The sequence below is a fragment of the Oryzias latipes genome, chromosome 15 (assembly GCF_053564925.1).
Source record: "Oryzias latipes strain Hd-rR chromosome 15, Olatipes_Hd-rR_3.1".
Lineage (NCBI taxonomy): Eukaryota > Metazoa > Chordata > Actinopteri > Beloniformes > Adrianichthyidae > Oryzias > Oryzias latipes.
Genome location: NC_136251.1, coordinates 19,471,928 through 19,487,132, shown reverse-complemented (window position 1 = coordinate 19,487,132; position 15,205 = coordinate 19,471,928). Strand labels below are relative to the sequence as shown.

The 15,205-nt window shown below is 38.4% G+C and overlaps 1 long non-coding RNA gene across 2 annotated transcripts in view; it reads right to left on the bottom strand.

Annotated features, from left to right (window-relative positions):
* LOC144984219 (uncharacterized) overlaps nt 1-6,678 on the bottom strand; it is a 77,732-nt gene extending 71,054 nt beyond the window's left edge. For both annotated transcript variants that reach the window (XR_013647958.1, XR_013647959.1), the window contains exon 1: nt 6,294-6,678. This is a non-coding gene — a long non-coding RNA (uncharacterized LOC144984219). The remainder of the gene's footprint in view (nt 1-6,293) is intronic.
* Between the last annotated feature and the right edge of the window lie 8,527 nt (nt 6,679-15,205).

Below are 15,205 nucleotides of genomic sequence, written 5' to 3'. Positions count from 1 at the left end.
CGTGCATTCCTATAAATCCAACAGTCAGAAAAAGTACCACATATGAAATGCCCATCTTGAAGGGTGCATTGTTTCAAACATTTACTTTTTATTTCACAAAACTGTGAAGAAATCACCTTTTTTGGAGACTAAACATTTACTTATCCAGTCTTGTCCAGTGTAATTATTTGAGAAGTGCTCAACACTTGCTTAAACACTTCCATCACCTTTAAGCTCCGCAACATCAGAGCACCATTTTCCTGCTCAAGGTAATCAAGGCTGACTCGATGCACAGCTGAGCGACTTGGATGTCACAAGAGCAATGAAGGAAAAGAAAAAAATTCAGGTTTGTTATTAATTGAAATTTGAATTTGATTTAATGCCTTTGAGAGAGAAAAAAAAGTTGTCATTCTTTTAAATGTTAATTCAGGCTTGTATGGAAAAGATATTTGAATTGTGTTGTTTGAAAGTTTAGCCACAGGTCAAACTGAATCTAATTTAATTCAATGGGTGATGGTAGTAATGCTAAACCCCCCACCAACACCACCACCACCAAAGGGCTTTATGTGTGTTCCATTAAAAATGAAGTGGGGGGAGATCCATGCATCAACCCTGGGGGAGGGCCGCACCAAGTAGCCCACCTCCTGAGGCGTACCCTGAGCCATGCCATATGAGTAAAGATGACACTTTAGTCAGGATGTTCTATATAGTAGCGATGCTTAAACCTCTACTTTAAAAAAGCACACAATAGAAAAACACAAAAAGTGAAGGATCCAAGGTGCATTAACCATGCTCAACAAAGAAGTACATCCAGCAGCTTCGTTTTCCACATTCCACTCGTCTAAATGAGCAGAAATGTGGACAGTCTTAAGTTCTACTCTAATTATATTTCGATCTGTTGTAAAATCGTTATCTTTTAATAACAATTATTCTGTTTTTAGGCAATAAAAATAAAAGAAAAAACAGATGAAGTACTGGCACTCTGCAGAAACTATGTTCTTGAAAACGACAGTTTTTTTTTTTTTTTTGGTGGTGGGGGGGGGTTGGCTGAAAACTGCATTAATCATAATCTAAATACCACTGGGGACGCTTTTATAATAGGTGATCGGATTGGGTCTTTAAATGCTGTAGCTATAAAGACCTATACGAATAGAATGAGATCCTGACAGAAAAAGTCAAAAAGAAACTAAAAGTTTGGGAACAGAGCAGGTGGTTGTGGAAGTCAAAGGTGCAGGAAAGATAGATTGAGGGCATTATCAGTGGGTGGATACTATGTGATGTTTGGGGGAAAATATGTCAAGCTTGGTTCAGTTCTTGGAAGATATGTTAAAAAAAAAAAATCACAACCATAAGGAGATCAGTCCAGCTAGCTTTCAAACCATTCATTTATGGTGGAAGCACAGAAATCAGCATCCTTAAACCCTCATCAGAAGGTTGGTTTGAGGTATAAGCTCAATCAGTAATTGCATATCCTACTTGTTTACTGCTTCTGTCTGGTGGCTTAAGTTTGTTTTTTTGTTTAACACCCCGTTTGACAGAAATCAGATGCCTTATTCAATCACCTGCTATGTCATTTTTTAAGCTACCCGCTCTTTTCCATATGGCTCCTATAAGAAGACTTCCCAAATGTCTTTGTCAAACAAACCATCTGGCATGTCAGGTTAGGTATTCTTCTCCCCTGAGGAGACAGCTGCTGACACCACAGACAAAGAGGTGTTCAGATTTCCTACTTTCTATTCTGATTCCACATTTGCATAATAAACTATCTGTCCAACTGACAAACTCTTCTTTTTCCACATGATTTGTCATTTTCAACCAAAGATTATCACACATGTGAGTTCTAGTTTGGGCTGCCTGGTTGTGTGGTAGTTTCGCGTTCTCACTTCACAAACGATAAGGTCCTGGTTCGAAACCCAGCCGGTAATTTTCTGTGTGGAGTGTGCATGTTCTCTCTCTGTGCATGCGTGGGTTTTCTCCGGCCACTCTGGCTTCCTTCCACCACCCAAAAACATACTTCATAGGTTAATTTGTGACTCTAAATCAGCCTAACTGTGGTTGTGGGGCCCTGCAACAAACTGGCGATCTGTCCAAGGTTTTCTTTTTGCACAAAAATTAGCCGGTGATCCCGACAAGGATTAGGCATGTTTGGAAAATGGACGGAATTTCGGACCACTAAAGGTAAATACTACAAAATTGCGTGGAAGCAAACATGTACTTTGTGTCTCATTTTGGGTTTCGACCCACATTTGAAATGTTTATGAACCTTCTCTATTAATACATTTACAAAGGTTGTCACGAGTGAAAGGAGCATCCACTGAGGAGTCGACTGTGTTCAGCCTGCTCATTCCTAAACTCACTCACTCTGAAAAGCTGTCCCTTTTTGGTTTCCTGTGCATCTGCACTAGGCAGCTTGAAAAATATACATCAAAAGCAACTATAACATTTTAAAAATCTGTCAGCATCCATAACAGCTCTGGGTTTTTATTTTCATATTTTTGGAGTGGTACGTTCCAACAGGACTAAAGTACATAGAGAATATCACATTCCAAGCATTCATCTTTATTCTACAATGTCTTCAATTTTTTTAGTCATGTCCAGCAGAGGAAAAACAAAAAGTACGTTTCTTTCCAGGTGCTACTTTTTACCATTAATCCCTGACATTTCCTGAGGTAACTTTCAACAACTTTGGAGAGGGGCAGACTAATGAAATTGCAGAATAAGACTCTTGAGTTGTTAACAGGTTGGCTTTCTCAGAAAAAGCTAAAATTGATCTGTTCAGTTGCATTCTAGCTGATGAAGAAACTACAGCAGAATGTCATGTTTTTACCCTCAAATACATGCAGGTCAATATGACCCAGCGCTGTTACTTTCCTCTGTGAAATAATGCCTTCCCATTTTATATTTTTTCCATGAAAATGTATTTTTTGATATGTCGTTTCTTTTTGCTTTCCCTAGGGCCGGGTTGGAAAAGGCATCCTTGCAGTTCTCGTGGCTCCACTTATCATGTTTTGTTTGTAAGGTGGTGGTAATTTGCAAGCCTGGGATGACAGTTGTTGGCAGAGAAAATCCTCTACCATTGATGTATTATTAACACCATGCACACAAACATGTCAGCATTATTTAGTGCACTGCTTTATCCAGAATATGGCTTTGATTGAAGATATATGTACTGTCAGTCGTCATGTCTCACCATTGCATATGGCTAAGGATATGTTCATTTCATTTTTTCAAAGTTTCAATATGTTTTTGAAAACATGCATTCAAGAATCCTTGTGCATTTCAACTTATAATTTTTTTTTCCAAATAATTATTGATGACTAAAAAGAAAAATCCGATTTTTATAGAAATATTAGGTACATTTACATGAATGTTTAATGGTAAACAGAATATACTTTTTTTTGTGTGTATTCAAAACACCAAGTATTCTTTTCAATACTTTTAAATTAAAATTCAATGGAGAAGTCCAAAAAATTATCATAAGATCAAAGCGATTTTCAAATGAGGAGCATAGCTGGGTCACATTCAACACATTTTAGGTCAAGTGCAGATGAAAATATGCATTATTTTTATGTGTTTATTACTTTATTTGTTTAACAGGAAATCTGTGCTTTTATTCCAATATAGTTAAACTTTCATAGTAGACTAAACCCAAAAAAAGCATAAAATAGAAGATTTAATATTAAAAAACTAACTGAAAAAAAGCTACTTTTACAATGATTTTTAAAATGAATTCCATCTTGGAACATTGGATGAAAAGAAAACCATTTTCAAGCAATAAAACCTGAACGCTTGTTTCACTGCAGACAGGTAATATGCTACTTACAGATAATGTTGTAGTTACTCAAAGTGACATTGGCTTAAAGGAAAGAATAATACAGATTCCTCTGAGGCGAAGTTTGGTCATGTGCAGAGAAAACCTTCACCAGTCCAGCAGTAAATCAGCCGAGGCAACAAAGAAAAAGACGTTTGCACCTTTTGACAAAGGAGGTACACATTCTCTAACTAATGCCATTCATTGTACAAAATAAATAAAATAAGAAAAAAATAAACCTTAAAACTTTCATCAACCTTAGGGGTGGAGTGGTTCTTATTTTCTCCCACAGTGGAAAAGTTTCATCTTTTTTTTATTTTTCCTAAGTTTTTCTTATTTTTCAAACTTTGCAGCAGATGGATGGTTCTCAGGAGTCAAAGTTCTTCCCCAAACTAGAAAATAGGGTAAAGTCTACAAACAGACAGAAATTCAGCTGAGCTTTTCTTGCATCTTTTCTAACATTACTGGGTCTTTTTGGCGTTCTAGTTGTGAATTGCAAGAATGCGTTTGTAATCAGTACACATCTGCGTAGAATTTGCTCAGCTCCTTCAGTAAAGAGCGATGGATTCATAAATGGAATATCTTCTGATTAATGGCTGTCTTAGCAGCAGGATTCCCAATCATCATTTAGTTTAATAGACATATTAATTACTTGTCGTTCTGTATTACAAGTAAGCTAATGAGCATGGTGGTCTTACGCGGACGACAAAGTAAAACTGGAGTTTTAAAGAATAAATGGACAAAGCTCTAATAATCTTGTCACTTTGAAGAATCACATCATTCATTTTGGTCGTCAGCCTCTTTTTTTCATATATTTTGTGTGTATTAGAGGCATTTTGATGAGTACAGTTCATCTCAGCATTTTAATCTTTTTTTGTTTTTTTTACTAAACTGATCCCAAACCAACCAATGGCCTTGAAAAATTTGTAGACTTACAACCACAGATAAGAAGTGGATCTTTATCGACAGGTGTAATAGATGACCTTAATTGAGACAATGCAAAGCTCTCCTGTACTTCAAATGCTTTAATCCAGAATATACTATAATAAACAGTCAGCAGGGGGGGGGGGGTTGTGTGAAGGTGCAAGAAGATTAACCCAATAAAAGTTCAAGAGAAATTTAAGACAAAAAAAAATTTAAATCCCAGAAAATAATTAGACAAAAGAGTGAAGCAAACAATTTTTACAAGTTTTTGTTAGCGATTCCGATGGTTATATTTCCCTGCACCGTCATCTTGCCCCCACAGTTATGAGCCACGTTGTTAGGAGTCTTAATTACACCATATTCCCCCTTTTTAAAACCTAAAATGCTCTGGGCTACATCACTGATAAGAAAAGGTAGTTTAGGAAGCACCGTATCTTTTGGACTATGAATCTAGAATGAGTCACAGCAGCTGAAAAATGCATTAAAAAAAAAAGTCATATACATGTTGCACTGGGGTATAAATCACTTTTTTTGGGAGAAATGTATTTAAAAGGAACGGACAATGGAATACACAAAAATGATAGGCTGAATGTGTGCATGCTTCACTACCGTAACCGTAACCCATTGATGCTTGTTTAGCTTCATGAAACATAGGAGGAATCTAGTATATTAGTGCAACATATGAGCGACTATTCATTCAATATTGCATTATGGGATGTAAAATACTGATATAGAGAACACGCTAAAAAGCCAACTAAACTCTTTATATCACTACAAATCACTAAATCTGTTCAACTCTTAATCCTCTGTGCTGCTTTGGAACAATTCCATCAATTTTCCTCCTGGTGAAAAACTGAATGCTGCTGCTGCTGCTTCTTCTTCTGCGTTGCTGTCAGTGGCAAATACTGATACACTAACCTAGAGTGCGCTCTTGCTATTTTATTTTTAAATCAGGTACAAGTCTGAGCATAAGTCACACCACCGGCCAAACAATGCTTAAAAATGCGACTTGTACTTAAGAAATATAGTAACTTATAAAGACAACACTAAAAGCAATTCGCTGTTTGCATTATGGGATGTAAAACCCTTTGTTTGACCAGAAGTCGAAATAACATATAGAACATGAAAACTCAAAAAACACACAAACCAGAAAAAAAGGCAAGGAAATGGAAACAATTAAAACACATTAGTAAACTAGAGAAAGTATTACTAAATCCTAGATAACAAGGATTGTTTTCTTTTCATTTTTCTCATTTTCTACTTTTGAGAGAGCCTGTCTGGTGACATTGTAACACTCAGCATTAAATGAGTACCTACAAAAAAGAAATTAGGGATCTCCTTTCTTAACTGTGTGTGCTTGTTTCTTTTTCTCTACTTATACAAAACAACACCAACACATTATGTACATTTTGAGATATTGAAATATACACATATTTACAACACCACCACCCAACTACACCCAGTCTTTATATTATTTGCACAGTGCTGTAAAGTTTCTTTGGCGTCTGGACAAAGCAGTTTCATAGATAGTGGGGCCTGTGACACTCCGTCCACGTTCCGATGGTTAACGTCTTCTTACCGGATCAGCTGTCACAGAAATCGTGCGACTTTCTGGTAAAGGAAGACCTTAAAAAGGGTGGCAGAAAGTTCTGGTATTTCCTCAACTTTTTAATCCAGAGAACCATCCTTTGCTTTAATCCATCCTTCAAGCGGCAGTCAAATGTCACCCCAGCCAGTTTGTTTCTCCTTCCTCCTCTTGGATTCCATCTTTCCCCACCTTGTGCTCTAATTAGCTGTAATCATCCACACACCTGAGAGACAGGAAGTCTCTTGGCCGCCATGTTTGTAGTCCCCCCAACACACTCATTTACAACATAAACAGTCTAAACACAAATACATAAAAATCAAACCATCAGTGTGCTCACATGATAAAGAAAATGATACTGGCCTAGAAAAAACTGGACCTTTAATAATACTGGTGGCTTTGGAATGGAAGGCATTTACTGTGTATTCCAACAGAAAAATGACAATCCTAATTTTATGTGGCACTGCTACAACATAGAGCCAAGAATAGACTGTAACCACAAGTGTAGAAATGAAGTACTAATTTGTTAATTGATAACTTGATCTGCAGTGTGTAGCACTGATATCTGGATTAACAGGAAATTGTATTCTGAAATATAATCAATAAGTACTGAATGAGTGTTTTTTGAAGATAATAAATCCTCAAAAAGCACTTGATTTTGTTACTTGAAAAGAATCTATCTGATCAGAACAGGATTACAAAAACTATGTAAAACTATAAAATGAATGAACTCAGTAAGGGTGGCATTATATAAAATGGTTTCTTCCCACTTCTTTTTAAACAATAAATCTTGCCTTGACTTAAGTTAATCTTCACTATATTTAATTAATCAGATGCAACTTAAGTGTGTCTTTGTTTTGTTTTTTCTATGTATTTCATCATTTCTGTAATGAGTTTGATAAATCTGTGTGGGTTTTTTTCTATTGTATGGACTACAATTATAATAAAAATAAAATAATTTGTGGCCACGAGATACCAATGATGATGTTAATATTGTCCCGAGACAGCCAGGTAAACAAATCAAGCACACCTTCGACGGTCTAAACATCTCTAGGTAGAACATTAGAATTCCTTGCAATCCCAGACTTCCCAGAATGCATTTGTGACTCATTCCTAACTTGTTCTATATCAAATTTCTCACCCAACAGACCAGGAATTAAGCCAATATGATGAACTAGTAGCTTATTTTGTTGATGCATTTTAACTATTTTGTGGCTGCTATTTTCTTTTTGTACCATGTCAGACGGCTTCCTTAAATTTTCACAGTCGACAGGCTTTCTTTCCACTTTATTGTATGTGCTAATTAAAGACCTCTTGATCAGTATCTTTAAAATTATTTTCTCCCAGAACTCTTGAATTGGGCCACAAGGGACCAGCTGAGACTTTTCTAACAGAATCAGTAATAACTATACTTTACAAAAGATCAGCTGTTAATCAAAACTTGTATTTTTATTTTTTTTGTATGGCCAAAAGAAGAAAAAGCTTTTACAGCCTGGGAGCTCTTCGAAATTTAGTTAAATGCCCATTTCTATAAAAGATACTGTGAGAAAAATGTTTTTTTCATGTGTTACATCTACAGAAACAATCAGGTTTCTTTATTTATAAACACATTTTGAATAAAACCACCGTCAGGGACAGGTGACGACATGATGCAACCAATAAAAAATAAAAAATAAAATGTTAATCCGGCCAGGAAAGTGACCAGCTTCTTGTTTGCCTTGTGTTGCATCACAGTTTTAGTTATTCTGCATTGGAATTTCCAAACACTCAAAGTGGCAAGTGGTGCCAAAAGCCTAGATGGAGTTATTCATGTCCAGATCATCCAGGGGAGTTTGAAAACCTTAAAGAATTCACAGATTTAGATCAAATAGAACATTTCTGCTCACATTTCTCTTAGTAAACCTGTTCCTATTCCTGGAACATTAACCAAACATATTAAAGGTTACGAAAAACATAAAACTAACAAGTTTAAGAACACTTTGTCTGAACAAAACCCAGATTTCATTGATCCATAATCTGTTAAGTAAAACTGAATTAGAGTGCTTCTAAAACAAAAACAGTTGTCCTAAATTTTTTAAAAACTATTTTAAAATCTGGATATCTTTTTTTGTTTTATTTTATTTAGTTAATTTCACCTACTTTTGTTTTGTCTTTTGATGACCACATGGTCAAGGTTGGACGTAAGAAGTGCAGCTAAATACTTTAAAGCGTAACTGTTTCTTCTGCTTCTTATTGGAACGTTTGGTACAGAGGATTTCTGTTTTCTTCTGAAATTAGACTCTAAAAGTTCCTCTAGGAAAAACTTCCTGCTTATTTGCAAAATCCCTTCTAGATTGCAGGTGTCAAACTCCTGACACCAAGAACCAGAATCCTAAATGTTCTCCAGTTATCCTGCAGTTCTAGCTTCTTATTGGCAAAATCTACCTGACCCAGGTAAGTGGCAGCAGGATGGGCAGAATGTTGGACCTCGACTTTGACACCCGTGCTCTAGATGAACCTTTCAAGGTCCAGTTGCTCTGAAGATCAGAAATCCTGTGATAACAAAACCTAGATGAGATGACAACCTCCGCAGGTCGAGGTTGAAACAGCCAGTTTAGTGCTGGAAATTAACCAATGACTGTATAAGAGAACTGGACTGAGTGACCCTAAAGTGACTTGTTTCAAACCAGAAATAAGCTTCGATCAGTGAAATGAATCAATCCAGGTCACTTAAACTTTCCATGAAATTGACAGATCGCAGGGTGCGTTTCAAATTTTCAAAATCAATTTTAGACCCAATCTGTTTTATATACATTTGATTTGACTCATGTGGTATATGTACCGGTATACACATCTTCCTTGTTATAAGTGACGTTAATCTTTGCAGAAACTAGATTTCATTTCTAAAGTGAGTTGGATTTTCTGAGGGTGCCCCTGTGTTACAATATTCCAAATACATGCAGCTCATTTCCCATCTCTTAACCCAAACATGACCCATTACTCTCTTATTCAGAGTATGAGATCAGACAATTATGATGTATGTGGACCTAGCTACAAATTCCAGCACTTGACAAAAGGCAGTGGGGTTTGGGGAGAGTTGTAAGAGCTGGAACTAATAGAACTATTGGCCCCAAATCCAAAAACAGCAACAACATTCAGAGCGTTCCATTTCAGGAGCTTATAAATATTCTTGTGTTCTTTTTCAATACTGAGTACCAAGTCTTGCAATATTGATAAAGTAATAAAAAAAATATTGATCATATATGTTTTAAGTCCTTATTTTTAAACAAAACCTATTTTCTAAGCAAACAACTGATTGAGAAAGCATCATCTTCCATGGCTTTGGATTTTAAGGATGCTGTGAAGTTCAGCTTTGGCTCCGAGGAGCTCAGGCTCTTGGGGCCCCTTAAATGAACCCCAGAAAAACTCAGTTTCCCTCCTTGGCAATGATGCTGAGAGTTCACAACTGCAGGATGTGTGGATGTTCTGTGTGGTTTGTCTCTGTGTTCTCCCCCTGGCAAAGTAGCCTGACAGGAAACCCCGCCACAGGAAAGGATTAATATTAATGCCTTTCAAATTACTCAGGGATTCAATTATGTTGGATAATACAAATAGTGGTCTGCTTTACTTTCTGCTCACACAGGGAGAATCAGCCAGTCGAAGCAGCATAGTCTGGAACAGCCTTTTCTGGCGTTTGTTTGCATATATTTTAAAAAAAAACAATTTTTTTATTAAATGTGTTGTGGGGATATCTGTTCACTAAGTATATAAACAAACCAAAACCAGCTTTAGAACAGGTTGGCTCTTCCCACCTGATCATCTCTCCAAGATGGAATAAAAGTTTTTTTTTTTCTAAACAACAAAGAGGTTCTCCGTGATGTTTTGGTTTAACTTCTTTTTTTTTTTCTCCAAGCCAAAGGTAGTGTCTGTTAGTTGGCGTGCCCTCACATGCTTCAAACCAGCAGTTAATCAATTGGCTTCTCAGCAAGAAAACCACTCAAGCAAGGCGAGAAAAATAACATGACAGATGGGAGAGAGACAGTCTAGAAAGGAAAAAATAGTGTAGATGAAAAGGTAAAGAAAGTAATGTGGAGTCTACAAACAGCAGGTCATCTTCGTCTAATTGAGGTTTTAAAACGTGTTTTTAGAAAATAGATTTTACTGATAGACACTAAATTGCTACCCTTATATAAAAAATACTGCACGCTTGTTCCCCCCTGCAGCAGAGCTGCCAGTCTTTAAAGCAGAGGATGCAAACTGCGTCTCCAAAGCCATTTCATTGGCTGACATGACTTTCAGGCTTCACAGCTTCCGAGTCGACGTGTCTGCTGATGCCGTAAATGAAGACACTCTAACTTTCCTTTTTAACCTCATTTGAAAACTGACTTCTTTAATGTCGCAGCACCAGTTTGTGTTGAGTCTGCGCACGTTTCCCAACAATGAAACTGGACAAAAGAAGGACCATTTACACACAACTACTGAAGAATAGTTGCTCTTAGGAGCACACAACCTGTTGGCGGAATGCAGGGTGGCAGTGAGCCCTTCTGTTCTTCAGGTGCAAAAAGGAAAACACCAAATGACATGATCTCCTTTTGTCTTTTCTGCAGTTGCTTCTTGCAATATGTGTTTGCTAAAGGTATCAATTTGTGGCTTTAAAGCGTCATACATGGGAGACTATCTTTATAGCGCTTCTATATTACAGGAATGAGCCTTTAGAAACAATAGGTAGAGATGACAGAAATCATTTTTCACACGGAAAGGAAAAGCTGGAGCTGTGCTGGACCCTATTATCCACTATATACTTCAAGAATAGATGTGTTCGTGCCCACACAGGGCAGGATAAATTATGAGTACAAGAGGGCGGCTCAGGGGGGGTAAGGACTTTGTGTGATAATGTCTTTTTAGATAAGATCCTCTGAATTCACAGAAACTGCTCAATTCAAGTTGGAGCAGTCTGGGATCACGGCTGTGGTATTTAAATACTGAAGAATATCTGTCAAAAAAGAATAAAAGATGTGTTAAAAATATTAAGGAAAAGTCTTTTTTTTTAAATATAAATTTCAAAAGATACAACAAAATTAAAAACTCAGCCGTTTTAAACTTACATAGAAAATGAATGCGGGTCATTTTAGACCCATGTTGCGCATTAGAGGGGGTGTGGATATCAAAGGGTTAACTTAGTTGAGCTCTGCTCCATCCCACTGACATCTGTCCAGCCATGGCAGCCATTTAAGAAATACCTAAACTTAATCATTTTACAATTTCAAATTGAACTTATTTTTGCTGGGGCAACACAATTTACGTAAATGTAATATTTGAAAAAGTAACCGACTGCATGAAGTTACTCCCTTTAGGACTCAGTAATTTCCGTAATTAGAATTCCACGAAGTAGCACAACTGTAAAATTTTAACCAGCTAAATAATAGAGAAAAATTAACTGCATCCACTGCTACCTATTGAAATTGTTTATTCTAACCAAGAACTGACGCCAATCTTTGAAGAAAGCACACATCCTAAAAATCTTGAATCTGTCGGGCCCCCACCTTTGCCAAATGGGGGGGGGGGGGGGGGTCCGGCTAAATTGCCACACCCAAGCGATTCAGGACCAGGGAGAGGGCACGGAGAGGGAACTGCAATAATCATTTAATAGAATAAAAACATGCAGCCCCAACACGACAAAGCCAGGACTGTTAAAACCCAAACAACTAAAACCCAATGTTTAAAAGGTAGTAAAAGCAGTTAAAAACTATCGAAGGGGAACATCATAAAAACATTGTTAAAAAAAATTTAAAGAAATGGTCCATGAAACACCGGGGAGACAGGTCCTGCAGGCAGCCACAGTCTTGTCTTTGTCCACCCTTTGCAGGCGCAGTGGGTTGTTCCTGCAAACATCCACCTGTAAAGTGAAGATAGATTCTGCGAGTATCTCAGTTGTTAGAGGAAGACTGGCCTGGCTACATGCCGAGTGAGAGTGCCACTGGAAGAGAAGAGGATACTCGCACACGGGCAGGGCTCCTCACCCTGCCTATGAGTGTACGTCACGTTGTGGCACTCCTGTCCTGGAGAAGACTCTCACACTGACTGCAGCTCCAGCCACACTGTTTGCTCCAGTGCTGTCTCCTTCAACAGCTGCCAGCTGCTCTGCCTCTCTTCTCCTACTGCCAGTACAGCTTTATGTGTGGGGCCATTAACTTACTGATTGGACACCCAGGTATGTCCAATCTGGGACTCAGTCTCCATGGGGGTGAAACAACACAAAACACAAAAACCCAACTCCACCACAAAAGCATGCAAACAAAAATGACAGCTTCACCACACAACAAATCCAAGAGGTCGAAGTGTTAGCAGATACAGGAAGGTTACCAGGTGAGATTGAGACAAACTCCACCTTGCAATGTAGTTGATCTCAAATTGCTTCATTCAATATATTTCAAATTGTTAATAAATTGAATCTTTTATTCTACATATCCTTAGCTGATATAAAACATAAAAATGCACAAATTAAACCATTAAGATATATATATATATATATATATATATATATATATATATATATATATATATAAAAACATGATGGAAAATGAGAGGGCAAAGATCCTGTGGGACTTCCAGATCCAGACTGATAGGATGGTAATGGCGAACCAACCAGACATTGTAGTGGTGGAAAAAGAACAGAGGAAAGCCGTTGTGGTGGATGTGGCAGTGCCAAGCGATGGGAACATCAGGAAGAAGGAACATGAGAAACTGGAGAAATACCAGGAACTCAGAGAAGAACTGGAGAAAGCATGGAAAGTGAAGGTGACAGTGGTGCCTGTGGTAATTGGAGCACTTGGGGCAGTAACCCCCAAGCTGGAGGAGTGGCTACAACAGATACCTGGAAAGACCTCAGACCTCTCATTCCAGAAAAGCGCAGTGCTAGGAACAGCTAAGACACTGAGCAGGACCCTCAAGCTCCCAGGCCTCTGGTAGAGGACCCGAGCTTGGAGGAGAAACCACCCGCGGAGGGTGAGAGGGGCGTGTTTTATTTTTAACATATTTATAACGTTTATGTCTTATTTCCAACAGATAAATTAAATTAAAAATTAAGATTTTAAAAACACAAATTAATGCAAACACTATGCTGGCTTCAGCCTTGACACACACTATTAAACAAACAAAATTCTCTGCTGACCTCATACTTGTCAGACTGCACACAAAGACATAAGGCTTACTGAGCCTGGAGGGGAGCAATGGCAGGAGGCAGTGCCACTGTGGGACAGTAATACCACCTCTGTGCTGCTCCTCATCTGGCTTGCCTGTAGACAAAGCCCGTCTGCTTGAGTGCAGGTCACGCACACTCAGGATTACAGATGGGCTGGTGAGTCCCTGCCCTGCCACTCCATGATTTAAGGGGTGAGTTTACAAAGCAGCAACTATCAGTCCAAGTATGAGGGTAAAGGTGAGCACGGTTTGCTTTTGTTAGAAATTACATGTGAAGGTTATGCACCGTCTTAAACAAACTTTCTTGACTAATAGGTTGAGCAAATAAGACATTGCCTTTTGTGAGTCAACTGCCTTAAAACCATGTCATTTTATCACAGCTTTGAAAAAATGAATTTATTTTTTTTCCACCGTGACAGATTTGCAAAGAACTCACGTACCAACATGTTCAAAAATTACTGAAAAAACCTGAAACATTAACCTCTGTGAAACTTTCTAAAACACCTTCAAAAGCAAATAGAGCTCCAAGCTTTTAGCGTCAAGTTCTTACAGGAGAAAGTCTTGATTTCAGAGGCGTATATAAAATCATCACCTGAAATGTGAGGGACCGTCCATGTACCAAATCCTCCAAAGTTGCTAAGCGATAACTAAAATCCCAAGAAAATGTTTCCCTCCTGTCAAATAAAGAGTTTTAAGTGCAGACTGTAGATGTGACTGGTTTGTGCTCATGCTGTTCTGTCAGTGCGCTGCTGTTAAAACTGCATGTTTCATGCAAAAAGCATGATTTATGCAAACCATGGCATTAATGGTCAACAAAACAGCAATCTTCATAAATGTTTCCCAAATGTTCAGGGAGGGGGGGGGGGGTGTCTGCTTCAGAGATACGAGCGTCTCAAAAGACGACTTGCCACGTTTCGCTGGAGGAAAAATCAGCAAGCAACCCCTTCTGATGGGAGGCTGCGTACCCACAAATCTGTTTGGGGTGCTTTGTTTCCCACTCCCAAACTGTTCCAACTGTTCCAGGGCCGCGGTCAGAGGTTGAGTACTCACACCACCTAGTGGTATGAAAACATTTTTGCTGGCACCACTCCACTTGGGTTCTGATGCTCTCTGTGTCTTTAAGCCCAAGAAAGAAAAAGAAAAAAAAAGCCTCATATTTACTTGAGGTCAAACATACATTTTACTGAGGTAATTCCTATTCAAAACAGAAACGGAAAAGAATGTTTGGGGGGGGGGGGGGGGGGGGGGGTAGGAACACCCTTACAGCTATTTAAAAAAATGGAGCCAGCAACAGAGAGAGATCAAAGGAGGAGTGCTGCGGAAACTAGTTGAGCCTGAGGATGTGCAGCCTCAATGAGAGGCTTTTGATTGACAGTGGGAAGCGTTAATCTGCTGTGCTCTTCATCCTCCTTTCTCCCATTCTTCCTCCCCTCGTGCTCTCCGACGTTGGAGGAGATCTTCCCAAACGCGTTAAGCTATCGCATTTCCTCATCCACTTCCAAAGATTATTACAGAACACACTCTGGCTTTTACTCTGCCATGTAGGCGGATCCCAGGCAGAGAGCCAGTCAAATATATTCAAGTTTCTTGCTCTTTGGAATTTAAATGTGCTCATCTACAGGAGTCTAATCATGTATTTGCATGTCAGGCAATGAGACATGAAGACATAATTACAGGCTCGTTGCACGGTGTTTACTACACAAACATTCGGCGGTCTTTTCAGTTCC